This window comes from Muntiacus reevesi, chromosome 17 (assembly GCF_963930625.1).
Source record: "Muntiacus reevesi chromosome 17, mMunRee1.1, whole genome shotgun sequence".
NCBI lineage: Eukaryota > Metazoa > Chordata > Mammalia > Artiodactyla > Cervidae > Muntiacus > Muntiacus reevesi.
In genome coordinates, this window is record NC_089265.1 from 33,753,455 (window position 1) to 33,768,813 (window position 15,359).

At 35.8% G+C, this 15,359-nt stretch overlaps 1 protein-coding gene across 7 annotated transcripts in view; it reads left to right on the forward strand.

Moving 5' to 3' along the window:
* The window catches only part of PTPRD (protein tyrosine phosphatase receptor type D), a 541,703-nt gene that overhangs the window by 47,702 nt on the left and 478,642 nt on the right, over nt 1-15,359 (forward strand). The window lies entirely within an intron of this gene.

Consider the following 15,359-nt stretch of genomic DNA (forward strand, 5'->3'; position numbering starts at 1 on the left):
GACCCAAAATGTTGTTATATATAGGCCTATATCCAGTCTTCTTCCTTTCTTGTGATTTGTAATGTACTCTAGTGTGCAAAGAATTGTGATAATACCATTAATGTTTGAAATTTAGACTCAGGAGAGGTCAAACAACATAACACACAGTGGAGCATGCAACACTGGCAGCCAGCCACCCTTACTTCACACCATCAAAGTTAATGAAATTTATTCAGAGTGTTTCATATGTTTCCTAAACATTGGTGAAATAATTATTCAAGCACCATTTTTAATGATCTCAAGAGAATACCCAAACGATCAGTATGAGAAAATGAGTTAAATATAGCAAGGTTTGAGAATTAGTAATTACTGCATGAGTTAATAATAGCTTCTAATGCATTTTTATTCCTGGATTTATTCATACATTTGTGACCCTTTAAACGATAGTGCCTAATACCACCTTCATGATCTTATGACCTCAGCAAGAGAAATTGGTAAGGGATCTAATGGTTGTTTAAAAGGCAGGTTTATGTAGTGTTTATCCCTTGCAAAACAAGTGTAGTTGTTATTACTTCTGCTTTTCAGGTTAGAAAACTCGTGCTCAGATAGATTAAATATTTATTTCATGGCCCCATAGCATTGATGTTTGAATCCAGATCTGTCTGACCTAGAATTACATGCTCGTTCATTTGTGATATACTTCATGCAGTTTTCACTAATTTATTTTCTTTCATCTATCTTTTGATCATTTCAGAAAAAGAATTGAATGGTTTGTATGATGTACTGTAGAACAAGAATCAATTTAAAAGTATTCATGTAAAATGTAAAATAGAATATTATTCAGCTGTAAAAAAGAATATCCTGCCTTTTGTAACAACATGGATCGACTTTAGTACATTATGCTGAGTAAAGTCAGAGAAAGAAATATTCTTTGTGTTGTTACTCATATGTGGAATCTGGAAGAGTTGAACTTGTAGGAATAGAGTGATACTTGTAGAAATAAAGAATGGGAGGGGTGAGGGAAATGGGTCAAAAGACTAAAAACTTCCAGTTATGAGTACATTCTAGGGATCTTACATACAGTATGATGACTATGGTAAACAATACTGTGTTATATATTTGAAATTTAATGAGAGAGTAGATCTTAAATGTTATCACCACAGAAATAAAAAAAGGTATGTTAATTATGTGAGGTGATGGAGGTGTTATCTGACCTTATTATGGTAATCATTTTGCATATTAACATGTATGAAATCATCACATCATACATCTTAGTTTCACACAATTAACGTGTTAATTGTATCTCAATAAAGTTAGAAAAAAATTTTAAATTTAAAATATGCATGTTATAAATAAGCCAATAAATAAAGTTAATAAATTTATTAAATAATTAAGCTAATTAAAACTGTTTGATGTCTAGCAGTCATTAGAAATCCATGCATGTATACAAACATTTATTCATATATGTAGAAGGTGAAAGGGAATGAAATAATGATTGCTCTCTGATTACATGTCTGTGCCTCTGAAAAATAGTAGAACCATCTCCTTATACTAGTATACTTTTTTCTTGAAAACTCATGTATGTGAATTTTTTTTACCATCCCATACAAGATTATGGTATAATACTATTTTCTTATTTTTTTATATTTATTTATTTTAATTGGAGGCTAATTACTTTACAGTATTGTAGTGGTTTTGCATACATTGACATGAATTCACCACAGGTGTACATGTGTTCGCCATCCTGAACCCCCCTCCCACCTCCCTCCCCATCCCATCCCTCTGGGTCATCCCAATGCATCATCAGCCCTGAGCACCCTGTCTCATGCATTGAACCTGGACTGGAGATCTGTTTCACATATGATAATGTACATGTTTCAGTGCTATTCTCTCAGATCATCTATATTCTTAATTTACACCAGTCTCCTTTTTATTTGACTAGAAATAAGTGGAGATTCTTTGTTTGAAAAAACAACAAAAAATTGAGTTTAAAAAAAATCTGCCTGGATTGGCTTGGAACCACATACCATTTTGGGGAAAGAAAAGAAATTTTGTGTGTGTTGAGTTGGTGGGAACAAATATTAAAAGTGTAAATAAGGAAGGAAGATTTCTCTCTGAAGAACTGGTAGAGTAAATAAGAATGATGGATAGTCGTTGCAGAGTGCATCTAAACACAAAAGAATAAAGATTACATATTAATGGAAGCTGACTGGTTCTGCTACCCCATCTTTTTTGAGGAGGGCAGAAGTTAGGAAGGCAGCTGAGATTTTCAGTTGGTTGCTAAGTCTTTGAGCTTGATTTTCTGTTCAATTCTGGGAAGAGATATAAGCAAATTTTGACTTTGCTAATATTAAAGATATTAGGAGTTTGCAAGGTAACCCTCTCCTTCCCCCAACTTATGTTCCAATCGAATGGCTTCTTTTCATTTGGGTGACATGGTTAGTGCTTATATCTTCTAAACGAGGCACTTCTTGGTCTACTTCAGCTGGGAAACTTTAAAGTGCCTCAGGGACTGTTTTATGAATTCTGAGATTGCTGCCAAGATTCTTTCTCATACCAACCGTAACCAAACTGAAACACATTCCAGCATCACCTACATGGGGGTTTCTTGAGGAATCTGAACCTTTGCATTTTGCTACCAGACTATTGATAATATGTGCAGGTAAACAGATGCATTCATTTAAAAGCAAAAACTCAAAAAGTAAGTTTCTTACAGATACCTATGTGCTTGGACATGTAGACAGCAAGAGTACTTTATTGCTATAGCGTAGGATTGTAATTAGTATTAAATAAAGTAATGTATGTAAAGTTAGTACTGTATCTTGTATATATACATATATGTTCATTGTATCATCACTTCATAACATCATTTTACTAATCCTCATAGTCACCCTGTAAGGAATGCAGAATGAAACTTATTCACCCAACTTTACACGTTAGGCTGAAGCTGGGAATTCTTATGAGGCTTCTGAAAGGTCACTCAAACTGCAGAAATGAGACTAGAACCTAGGTGCTCTGACTCATAGCTAATTGTAACTAAAGTATAAATTTATATCAATGAGAGGTAAATTTATATCAATGAAATAACTGTATTCCTTTAATACCAATAAAGCCTAGTAGGAGCCAGTATTATAGATTAAATATATTTAACTACTAGTAAACTTCAATAGGACACAACTTATTGTATTATTAATAACTTGTATTATACAACTTGTTGTATTATTAATAACTTGTATTATACAACTTGTTGTATTATTAATAACTCCTGAATTGCCACCCCACCCCCAACCCTGCAAGCAATGCATAAGATAGAGTAATTGATCAATAAACATGTATTAAATGAATGGGTGAGTAAAAAATGTCACCGCTTTTAGATGACTTGCTATGCTAGCTTTAGAATGCAACAGGAAGCTTCTCTTTATTAAAGATGATTCAGAATAATTTTGGTAGATTTAAACATCTTCCATTTATAATCTGTTTCCTCTTAGTAAATATCAGAATTCTGCTGATTTATTGTGCTTAGACCAGCAAACCCAGAATTGTTTGGTTTTGCATTCTCTAAATAATCTCTGTTTGAAAGCAGTATTAACCACATTCTTGGCACAGGGGGTGGCAGGATGACACTTTGGTATGATTTAAACTTTAAAAAGTATTTAAAATGATTATTATCTGGATGTTTCTTTAAAAACTTTATAGAAAACTGGACTTAATGACCCTAGGTTTACCCTGCATCATCAAGTTGTTCACTTATTTAAAGGCTTAATGTATTAAGATTTGACTGGAAATAGAAATACCAATGAATAAAAAGGAAAATTTGACACATAGGTGAATACTTCTTGATTTGTGTAAAATGTTTAATTATCGTATTAATGAAGCCCAAAAAGGAGGAGCTCTAGTCTGTAAATTATAAAATGTGTAACTCCATGTAAGCCCAGCATGGGCTATTTTATACAACTTTGGTTTGAGAGTTCTGAGCGTAGTTGCAATGCCTCTTGAAAGAAACATCCTCTGAAATTTATTTTTTGAGAGTCTGCACTGTTCCAGACACCCGAAGAGAGTCAGTGTAAACATGAGAATTCATGCTCTCCGTTCTCAAGGACCTTACAGTCTATCAGAGAGCAGAAGCCAAAACAGAAACATCGTTAATATGAAGTACAGTGGGTTAAGTAACTCCGCTTTTGACCCATGTGAAATCAGCAAAGAGGAAATCGGATACAACAGTGGGTAAAATTCACCAGTGTGGTGGTGTTTGAGGGAGTCCCACGGAGTCTGCGGGGTAGTGGGGCGCTGGACAAGAAAGTTAGAAACCTCTTTATTGGGAAATGCCCTTCTTTGCAACTCATCACATCTAGCTTCCTTTTAGGCTATTTCACTAATTCTGGGACTTGTGTTGACATAGAATAAACGTAACTCAAAGCTAAGCAATCTCTTTGATGACTTTGGGAAATGAATTGGTGGTGAAAGAGTTTGGAACCCATGCCTAACCAAGGTTTTTGTCTGACTGCATATTATAGCTGTAGTCAGGACAAGTGAGAGTAAATCTCTTAGCCACAGCACTGTCATGGTAGGATTTGCGTTCACTGACAACTTCAATTTATTTTATAACATAATCAATTTTGTTTGCCTTAAGTCTCTTGAATGTGGACTAATATTGAGCAATAATATGTGTTATGGAAAATTTCAGTTTATTTTGAATAAATATTCCATTTGGGAAATGGAATGTTGTGGTTATCTAAGATGGTAGCTAGGAGATTGCAGAAATATTTTACATAGATTGTTCAACTCTATAAATAAGAAAAAAAGAAAATAATTAATGTTTAAAATATTATGAACATAACTTGAATTTAATTTCTTGTTTAATTGTTCAGAAAGCTGTTTGAAATTCTATAGGTGGTCTAATTTACCAAAAGACATAGGGGCTGTCATTCTTTATTTTCTAGGAAATAAATCATGGCCATTTGGCTTTTCTGGTAATTTCAGTTCTAGATTAATGAAACTTGAATTTCTCAACCGTAAGATCAGAGTGTCTGGTTTTAAGCTACTATGTAAATCTATTATGTGAATTATATTTTTCTTTTAAAGCTTTAAATTACCAAGCTCATGGTGATTTGATGTGATAAATATGGCTTTTAAGTTAATATAGCCAAAATCAAGAAGCCAAAAATTCTGTGGAATTTTTGACAGAATTAAATATTGGCAGGGGTTGTTAAGTCCATATTTCTGTTTCAAGGCTGCAGGTACTAGGATGACTAATAAGTATTCCAGGGAGGGCACTATTCACTTTCTCTAAGGTATTGATAAGTGAGGGTCATTATAATTTAGTGAGACCATTCTTACATATGAGTGTCAGCCTGATGAAGAGCATATTGTATTAATATTAAAGTTCAGCTGTTCCACTGGCCTTCACTAGTCTCTATTACAGAATACTGTTCATTCTTAAATACCCTCCCAGAAAGTATAAAATATTCCATCCCAATATTATTAAATTTTATTTTTCAATATTTCTTGGCAATTAAAAATTCAGGCAGTTTGGCACTTAACTTATTCAGATGTGTTTCCTGATCAGTGTTAAAGGTTCTTCGCTACCTCATATATGAGATAAAAAGTGTCTTTTTTTTATGTGCAATTTCGCGGATTCTTTCTGTACATTTTGTTTGAGTTTATTTTTCAAAGTGACAGTGCATTAAGAAGATATACTGCTATTCTTTAGATCTTACGTATAACATGGTGAACAATAGCAGAAATTGCTGCAGATACTTTGACTTTGGGATGTCATCCATTTTTCCTGCAAGAAACTGATTTTGTAGCAATTTTCTACCACTAAAACATTTGGACTATTCTAAAAGGATAACTCTGGGAGATAGTGAAGGACTGGCATGCTCCAGTCCATGGGGTCACAAAGAATTGGACATGATTTAGTGACTGAACAACTAAAAGGACCTTACAGTTTATTCTAAGGTGGACTCTGATTAATATATTACTGAGATAGTGATAAGCATGATAATGATTAGTAGTATTCGTTATTCATTCAATGAAAGTTTTCATCGGCCAGTCCAGTGACTCATAAATTGGTTGTATTATTAAATGTGTAAAAAAATTAACTCAGAATCATTCTTTATTTGTTGTAATTTTTAAGTAGCCTATTTTATAATATGAAATAAATAAGCACAGTCCTGGGCAATTGTACTATTTCTATTTTGGTTGTGCCTAAGAAAATCTAACAAAATCTTTAGATGACTTCTGAAAATGTAAAAAGATTCCATGCTTTAGGATAAATGATATTGTGAATTAAAGAGACGTAAGTGTATGCTGAAAAGATAATCAACTTTATTATAAGATTGAACCAAAAATAAGTCATCTGCAATAGAAAGTTTCTTTGTATACTGTCAATCATTTCAAAAGCACTTGGACTATTTGATGATTTTTTGTAAGCTAATCATAAGATTGCATAGCCATGTCCACAAATCCTGAGCTATTGCATTGTTTGCTGTCAGTTGTCTAAGATATTTCATTCCCTTATTTGCTGTTTCTTGTTAAGTCCCTGTGAGGCAGATCAGTGGAATTAAAATTTCTTTGAAACCAAAAGACAGCTCTAGAATTTATTTCTCATTTTAGGGGAGATAGTGCTGCCCCCAAATTTGGCTTCTGTCAAATAATTTATAAACTGTAAACACCATTAGATAATCTACTGTAATTATCTGGAATTCTTTCATAAGAGTTTGATACAGTTGAAAGGTCATTTTCTATGTATTTTCTTACTAAGTAAGAAGTAAGTGTAACCTAATAGGCAGCAGTATGTAAAATGGGCTTTAGTATTATTTCTGTACTCTCTGGTTCCTCAATTGCATCTTTTCTCCCCTTAAATTAAACATATTGCACTTCCATCTGCTGTAGTCTATAGATGATTCACATTTATTTTTGCAGGGATATTTTTCAAATGGGTTTAGGGAGCAGATGTTTTTGCATTCATACCCGCCTTCCTATTCCTCATGCTTTTCTGTATATACAGGGGAAAATGCATTGCTCCTGTCCTTGGTGAATTTTGCATCTCTCTTTGATTTGGGCTGCCGCACTGTAATGCATGATAATGTGACAACCGCAATGAAGTTTACTAGTACTCAGTATCAGTATCTTAGCTGTGCTGCTGAGATTTGAAGAACTTCATCAGCTCTTGGTAATTCCCTCTAGGATTCTTGGGCAAAATCCTGAATCCAACCAAACCTCTCCTCTGCTAGTCTTCTGTTTCAAAACGGAGTTTATACAATTTATAGACTTCTAAATGAAGTCAGAAATAGAAAGATACACACACGATGTATTTTTAGCACAGGTACTTTTACCATGTTTTTTTTTTTTTCTGTTCTAGGATACAGATAAAACACCGCCATTTCTAAAAGTTACATGTACAAATTGTTGTCAATCTTACCTATTTTTCTAGAGCATGGTACCTAACATAATATTTGGCAAACCTCTGCAACCAAAATTGTATTCTGAATGCAGGTGTAGTTTGATAGGGTCAGAAGAGGAAGCTTAGTTTAATAGTTATCCATTGATGTGTAACAAATTACCCCAAAGTTAGCAGTTAAAACAGTTCACATTTTTTAGCTCATATAGTTTCTGAGAGTCAGGAATCCAGAAGTGGTTTAGCTGGGTGTTTCTGGCTTAGGATCTCTCATGAAACCATAGTTAAGATGTTAGGTGGGGCTGCAGTCATCTGAAGATTTGACGGGTACTGTAGGATCTGATCCCAAACATGCTTGTTGACAAGAGTCTTTAGTTCCTTGTTGTTTGAAAGAACTTTTAATTCCTTGTCCCGCAGTGCCAAGTGAGTACCTTTTGTCAATGGAGTTCTCCAAAGTGAGTGATTCAAGACAGAGAGAGAGAGAGACAGACAAAGATGGGAACAACTGTGTTTGTATAACTTATTTGTGGACGTGATGCATCATTGTACTGCATGCTATTGGAGCAACCAAGTTATAGTGTATATTTATTACACAAAGTGTGTGAATACCAAAATGCAGGGATGATTAAGGGCCAATTTGGAGGTTGTCTATCATAGTCATGAATTCATCTATTTGCCATTTGTGACCTTAAATAAGTCACCAACTTTAATGAACTTCAGTTTCCTTATCACTTCTCCTACTGATGAGCTGAAATGTGATGATCTTATCAGATGATAGATGCAAAATCACTCTGTAAACATAAAATAGCATCCATTTATGAGGGTTAATTAAGGGACTGTCCTTATTTTTCGGCGTGATAAATAAAAACATGAGGGAGTGAGGAATAGAGGGAAATGGGGAAAAAAGGAAGAGAGAATGACGAATTAGAAAAGAAAGCATCTCCGTTAGCAGAGACCAGAGTTCTTTACCCTGTTTTTGCTCCCCCTTCTTGTCTGTAATTTTGCACACAAAATGGCTTATGTCCTCAAAATTCATAACACCATCTTTTTGAGGATTACACAAAGAAAAGCTATTATGAACTCTTCTTAGCTTGGGCAGATTTGATTAAAATCAAATGAATGTAAATCAGTCATCAAAACGGCTAGATTTAAATCACCAGTGGTCATACTCCCTCATTACTTCAGCAGAACCAGAATTGAATGCGGACCTCCATTATAAATGCTCTGCCATCCGTTAGGAAAGAACAGTAAGATAGTCATTAGTGTTTCCGTAAGTCACTGACCTTGGCTCAGTATAAACTAGAATCTAGAAAGTGGCTGTATTTATTATCATTTTTAATGTGTTTTCTGGAACTCATTTTCCCTATGGGTGACTTTCTGCTTCATTTTGGCATCTAATTTGTGGAGACATCATCTTACTTTTAGGGCCATTTTACCTTTCCCTTTTCCCCTCAAGAAATAATTACAACAGATAATTCACATATTGTCTGCTCTTGCCTATCTCTTGCTTCCTTACTTACTAGGTCCCTGACCTTCACACTATCTCATATCTGAGATACGTATTAGGGAAAGGATGAAAATCTGGGCATCCACTGCAGTCATTCCCTGGCCTTAAAACACATTTTTGCATTTGATTTGACCTTTTTGAAATGTCTTCTAAGTCAAAAAGCCTAAGTCAAAAGAGCCACGTCAGCCTGCCCAGTTTCCATCCAGTAAAAACAGCTTTTTCTCACCAATAACCTACTTAGCCAGCCTGTATCCTTAGTCACCTTGCATTCCTTCCTTCCCTCGCAGCTCTCTAGTAAATGATTCCTGATGATGCTGATGCTAACTCTGCAATTCCTTTAAATTTCCCCATTCTTCCACCTCCGGCTACTTTGTCCTTCTCTCTCACCTGTTTGTCATTTTAATAGTTATGGTATTCCTTCCTCTTTCTTTTCTCTTTAGTCCATTCTCTCCATAGCTGCCAGTTGCCTTAAAACACACACACTCTCTTTCTCTCTCTCTCTCTCTCTCTCTCTAATGTGATGTTATTCCCCAGCTGAAAACACAGTGATGTCTTTTTACAGTCTGCATCAGCACAAACCACTAGAACATTCTGTAAGGATGGAAATATTCTCTACCTGTGCTGCCCGATATCGTAGCTGCTCACCACATGTGGCTACTGAGCAGTTAAAATTGGTTAGTAAAACTAAGGAACTGTATTTTCACTTTTATTATTAAAATGAAACGGCTATATGTGGCCAGTGATTGCCACAGTGGGCAATGTAGATCTGTCGGATAAAAGTGTAACCTTCTTGTTTGTATCACTTTTTTTCTGTTTCCACACACAAAGCATATATACCAATTTTATTTTTTAGTGTAGAACTTGGAACCTTTTTCCTTTTATCCACATTAAGAAATCTGTTTTCTGTTGTGATTAAGACAAGCTTAGTCATATATACACAACAGATATTTATTGAGGCACTTACTCTATGTAACGGGGGAGATGTATGTGTGTATACTTACAGGTGATTCATGTTGTACATGAAGCCAACACGACATTGTAAAGCAGTTATCCTCCAATTAAAAATCAATTTAAAAACCTTGTAAATATATCTATGAAGAAGATAAGATTCCCAGTGCTCTTGAATCTAACACTTTATTGATGAGAACTCATGTACAATAAATAATAAGAATAATGAAAGTCAATTATATAGTGTTAGAGGGTGATGGAAAAAAGAAAAAACAGAATGGGATGGAAGGAATCCAGACCTCTGGTGAGTGTGGGGAGCAAGTTGTAGCATTAAAGAGGATGGTCAGGGTAAGCCTACCCAAGGAGAAGCAAAGACTTGAAGGAAGTGGAGTTAGCAAGCAGATGTTTAGAGGTGACTTATTTGCTCCACACGCAGGGAGGGGCCAGAGCAAAGGCCCTGGTCAGGAATATACCTGACTTGTGTAGGGGATAGCAAGGAGGGAAGGGTGGCTAGATGGAGGGGTGGGGTGGGAGGAGTGGTGAGCTTTGGCGAAGGTGGAAGTGGACCAGAGTGCTGGGAACAGTGGAAATAGTGACTATATTTTTATAATGCTTGAATACATGTGTCTACTGTTACAGACACACTAGAAATTGTGTCTATCTTATCCATCAGAATCCCCTCCCTTCCCTCAGAAGGAACCACCATCCTTGTTCTTATAATTATCTCATTCTTGCTTTTCTTCATCAGTTTATTTCTATAGATGCATTTCCAAATCTGTATACAAGGAATGGTGTTGTATGAATTCCTTTCTGTAATTTTTTTGTTCAAGATTATGTTTGTAAGATATATTGATATTTTTGCATTTATCTCTAGTATCTTCATTCTCATGGGTATATACTCTTCCATCATATGAGTATCCCACAGTCTATTCTGTTATTGATAGTTCTGTTTAGTTTTGAATATTTGTGAATAGTGTGGCTGTGAGCATTCTTGTCTTTATTTTGGGATTCATAAGCACACATATCTCTATGGTGTGTACTGAGTTACTAAATTCTGAGTCATGAGATCGGATATGCAGTATTCAGCTTCATTTGATAACACCACACTGTTTTCCAAGATGGTTTTGCAAGTTTACATGTATGAAATCCCTGTTGTCCTACATCATTGTCAATACCTGTGATTGTCAGACTTAAATTTTTGTCAGTTTGACCAATTCATGGTAGTATCTCTTTGAAGTTTCTCTTTGCATGTTTATGGGGTTTATTCTTTAATTCGCTTTCCTATGTGTATTAACTAGTGGATTTCATCCTGTGTGAAGTGCCTGTTTAAGCCTTTGGTCCATTTTTTTAATTTGATTGGCACCATTTTCACATTGATTTGTACAAGTTCTTTACAGTTTCAGCATACCATTCTTTGTAAGCTTTATATATTGCATATGTATATTCTCAATATATGTAGCTTTTATTTCACTCTTTAGTGATACTATTAGTGTCTTTGGATGAAAAATATTTTAAATTGTAATGTAGTAAAACTTACCAGTTTTTTCTTTTATGGTTAGTTCTTTTTGTATCTTGTTTAAGAGATCCTTTTCTATTCTTCAGCTCCAGAGGTGTTCTCTAGTCTCTTCTAAAAGCTGTATAGTGTGAATTTTCACATTTAGGTCTTCAGTTTAGCTGGAATTGATTTTTGTATATAGTGTGAGGAAGGAGTTGAATTTTTTACTTAGTATGTATGGCCAATTCTATTTTATTTTACTTTAAAAATGTTTCTGATTGTGACTTATTAAATTTATTTCATGTTCTACTAATAATGAGACTGCTTCAGTCTTACTTAATCACCTTTTAAAATTCTCAGTGGAATCAGTTATAAACAAAATCTTAATCTGAATTTATCTAAAAACAAAAGGCCAACAACAAAAAAACAGAACAGGGTTCCCCAAACTCTGGGCCGTGGACTGGAACCTCCTGCCAGATAGCGGTGGCGTTAGATTAGAGACAAGGTGCACAGTAAATGTAATGCACTTGAATGATCCTGAAACCATTCCCCTCACCCTGGTCTGGAAAAATTGTCTTCCATGGTCCCTGGTGCCAGAAAGGTTGGGGAGTGCCGAAATAGAAGATAGGAGTGCGTACATAACTAGCCAGATTGGAATTCTACTGCTCTTTGCGCATCTGATTCCCATGTGTTTCTCTGCAGAGCAGGTTAATGAAAATTATGGCTAGTGATGATTCTTGAGCCTTACATACCACATGCACAGTTACTGTGGGGAATTTATTTCCATGTATGTCCCACATTTTCACTGGGACATTTTGGGTCAGGTGATCACTTCTGTGCTGATCAACTGTGAAAGCTTCTCCTGTAAAATGTGGGTGATGGGGAGAAGCAAGCAGCTTCTCCAGTTTCTGGATGAATAGGTGAGGCATAGACTTTTACCAGTAGAGCCTCTGACTGAGATTCTGCTCTTAAAATGACATATTTGTTGGAGCTCTCTTAGTTGTTCCAAAGGCAATCAGTTCACTTCCTCTGCTACAGAGGCCTCTTAGAGTTGCCTCAAGTAATCGAAATGACTTACTTGTGGGTCTCTTTTAGCTATATATGAGACATAGATAGCTAGTTATTTTTGTGAAAATGCAGCACGGATAATGTCCAAAGAATATGAAATTGGCAATAGGAGAACATTATAATATGTGAGACATTTTACCTGCATTCGATTAGAATTCCCATAAACTTCCCAAGTTATACTGCACATTGCATCAGCTTCTGAGTTTGTAGGTGGTCGCTAAATAAATTCTGTCTTCAAAGATGAGTTTTATATATTAAAGCAATGGGTTTGACTCAGACTAAGATTCCCAATAAATTTTTATTTGATTTTATGTTTGAAAACAATGATAGCTAATTTGAATGGTAAGAAATGTCATCACTTTATTTGTTCTTATAAATACTCTATCAAAACGTTTTTTATTTTTTATTTTAAGAAAATTATCTTTAGGTTAAATTCAAGAATATTATCTTACATATAAACACTTTCCTACCATGACTGTTGCTACTCATAAGTGTTTTTTTTTCTTGCTAATTGTCCTAAATGAATTTTCAATGCAGAATATCATAACAGATGTGATCAAGCACAGAATGTTTTCAATACGTCCTGTTATTAAGGAAATTCTGCCTTATTTTGGCATAATCAATTATTTTCAGACAGTCACTGAACTGCATCCGTTTGCTTTCCAAAGTTAACAAAATGCAACTTTTAAATGGGAATGGCAGTGTAGATAGAACTATAGAATAATAAAAAGGAAAAGTCTAGGGAGCAAAAGGGCTTCCTTGGTGGCTCAGACGGTAAAGAATCTGCCTGCAGTGCAGGAGACCCAGGTTCGATCCCTGGGTAGGGAAGGTCCCCTGGACAAGGTGCCCCACTCATGCTTGCACGCGCCCTGTTTTGTGCTTCCCTCCTCTTCACGCTGCTCCCCTCTTTTAACCACTCCAGTCTTCTTTCTCTGCTCTTCATTTACCATTCCTAGCTTTTTGTATCTTGCATACTCTCCTATGAGGAATGAGCTATTTCCAGATGGATATAGGCTTTATTCAACATCTTTTGTAGCAATATGCATTACTGTGCACACCCCTGTTCTGGACATTAATAACCTAGAAAAATGTATAAATTTCACCAACTGAACTTGTCAGCTGAAGAAATGTGAAGGCAAAACTCTTCTGGATGAAGTGGGGAGAATGTTATCGTTCTTATTAAGTAGGGAAATGCAGAATGTTTGGGGGGGTTAGTACTCATTTCTAATATTGAAGAATCTTTGACTCCATATTGTTGTGGCTCAAGCAGAGAAACTAGAAGCAAAAGAAAACTAGCAGATGATTGTTCTCAAATGGTAGTGCTGAATTGTTAGAACAGTTTTCATTAAGCATCATGAATATCTAGCTTCCCAAGGTAACCATGGTAAAGAGTTCAACAGCCATAGGAATGTGTAAGTTCTGGGCTGTTGGGAATGGTTTTCTTACCATGCCTTATAGCTGTTCAGTGGAAACCTGGGTGTCACAGTTGAAATAAGTATTTTTATCTACCTTAAGATAAATATTAGGTCTCAGACACTGGGAATAATTTCCTAGTTGTCAATGAAAATATAGACACTTTTTTCCTGAGGATTCAGATACAGAAATCTAAACTTTTCATTTTCTGTCTTTTTGTGACAGATCTCCAAAGGAGATAGTGCCTAATACCTGCAAAAGTAGAAATGACTACAGTATTGACCACATTCCAATAATTTTAGGTTGAGCTTATAGGATATTGGGGGGAAATTTCCAAATTGTCTGTCTATCAAAACTAAACTCATACTCAAAACAGGAACTAGTGGAAATGACAATCCACTTTAGTATTCTTGTCTGGGCAGTCCAATGGACAAAGGAGCCTGATGGGCTACAGTCCATGAGGTCGCAAAGTGTCAGACATGACTTAGTGACTAAACAGCAAACTAGTTGTCTCTGAGAACTTGGTTGATGAATTCTGCCATGGTGATTTACCACAGTAATACTAAACTTTCATATTGTTCCCCTCATGTTGTGGGCGAGTATCTGAGTTGGTGTAGTATCTATATGAGGTGTGTGTGTTTGCAGACACAGTGCGTGTCACAGACACACATACATGCACTCACAACAAATTAAAAGGCTTCTCAGACTCTCTCCTGTCTGATGTTTGTTATCCACCTGTAGCAATTAGAAATGACTGGAAAAAAAAGAAATGACTCTGTTTTATGATCTAAAGTGCACGTGATATTCAGGAAAAAGATTTAATAGCATTTTTTCCTTATTAGGAGTGTTAGAAACTGTATTTTTTTAACCTGGTAATACATTACAGGAGAATTTTGTGTCGCTTGTGTATTTGCTAGTTTCCATTTGTACCATCCCTATATTGACCATAACCTCAACTAGCCTAGTGGGAAGCTTTACCTTAAACTTACCGGACTTTCGGAGCTTGTAGGTAATTTAATAAAATCCCAGCATAACCACTCCTTTTTTATTTTCCTTAACCTTATCCTGTCAACAAAGGTCTGTCTAGTCAAGGCTATGGTTTTTCTAGTGGTCATGTATGGATGTGAGAGTTGGACTATAAAGAAAGCTGAGCACCGAAGAATTGATACTTTTGAACTGTGGTGTTGGAGAAGACTCTTGAGAGTCCCTTGGACTGCAAGGAGATCCAACCGTTTCATCCTAAAAGAGATCAGTTCTGGGTGTTTATTGGAAGGACTTGTGTTGAAGCTGCAACTCCAATACTTTGGTCACCTGATGCGAAGAGCTGACTCGCTTGAAAAGACCCTGATGCTGGGAAAGATTGAGGGCAGGAGGAGAAGGGGACGCCAGAGGATGAGATGGTTGGATGGCATCACTGACTCAATGGACATGAGTTTGGGTAGACTCTGGGAATTGGTGATGGACAGCAAGGCCTGGCGTGCTGTGGTTCATGGGGTTGCAAAGAGTCAGACACGACTGAGTGAACTGAACTGAACTGATCCTGTTTCAGT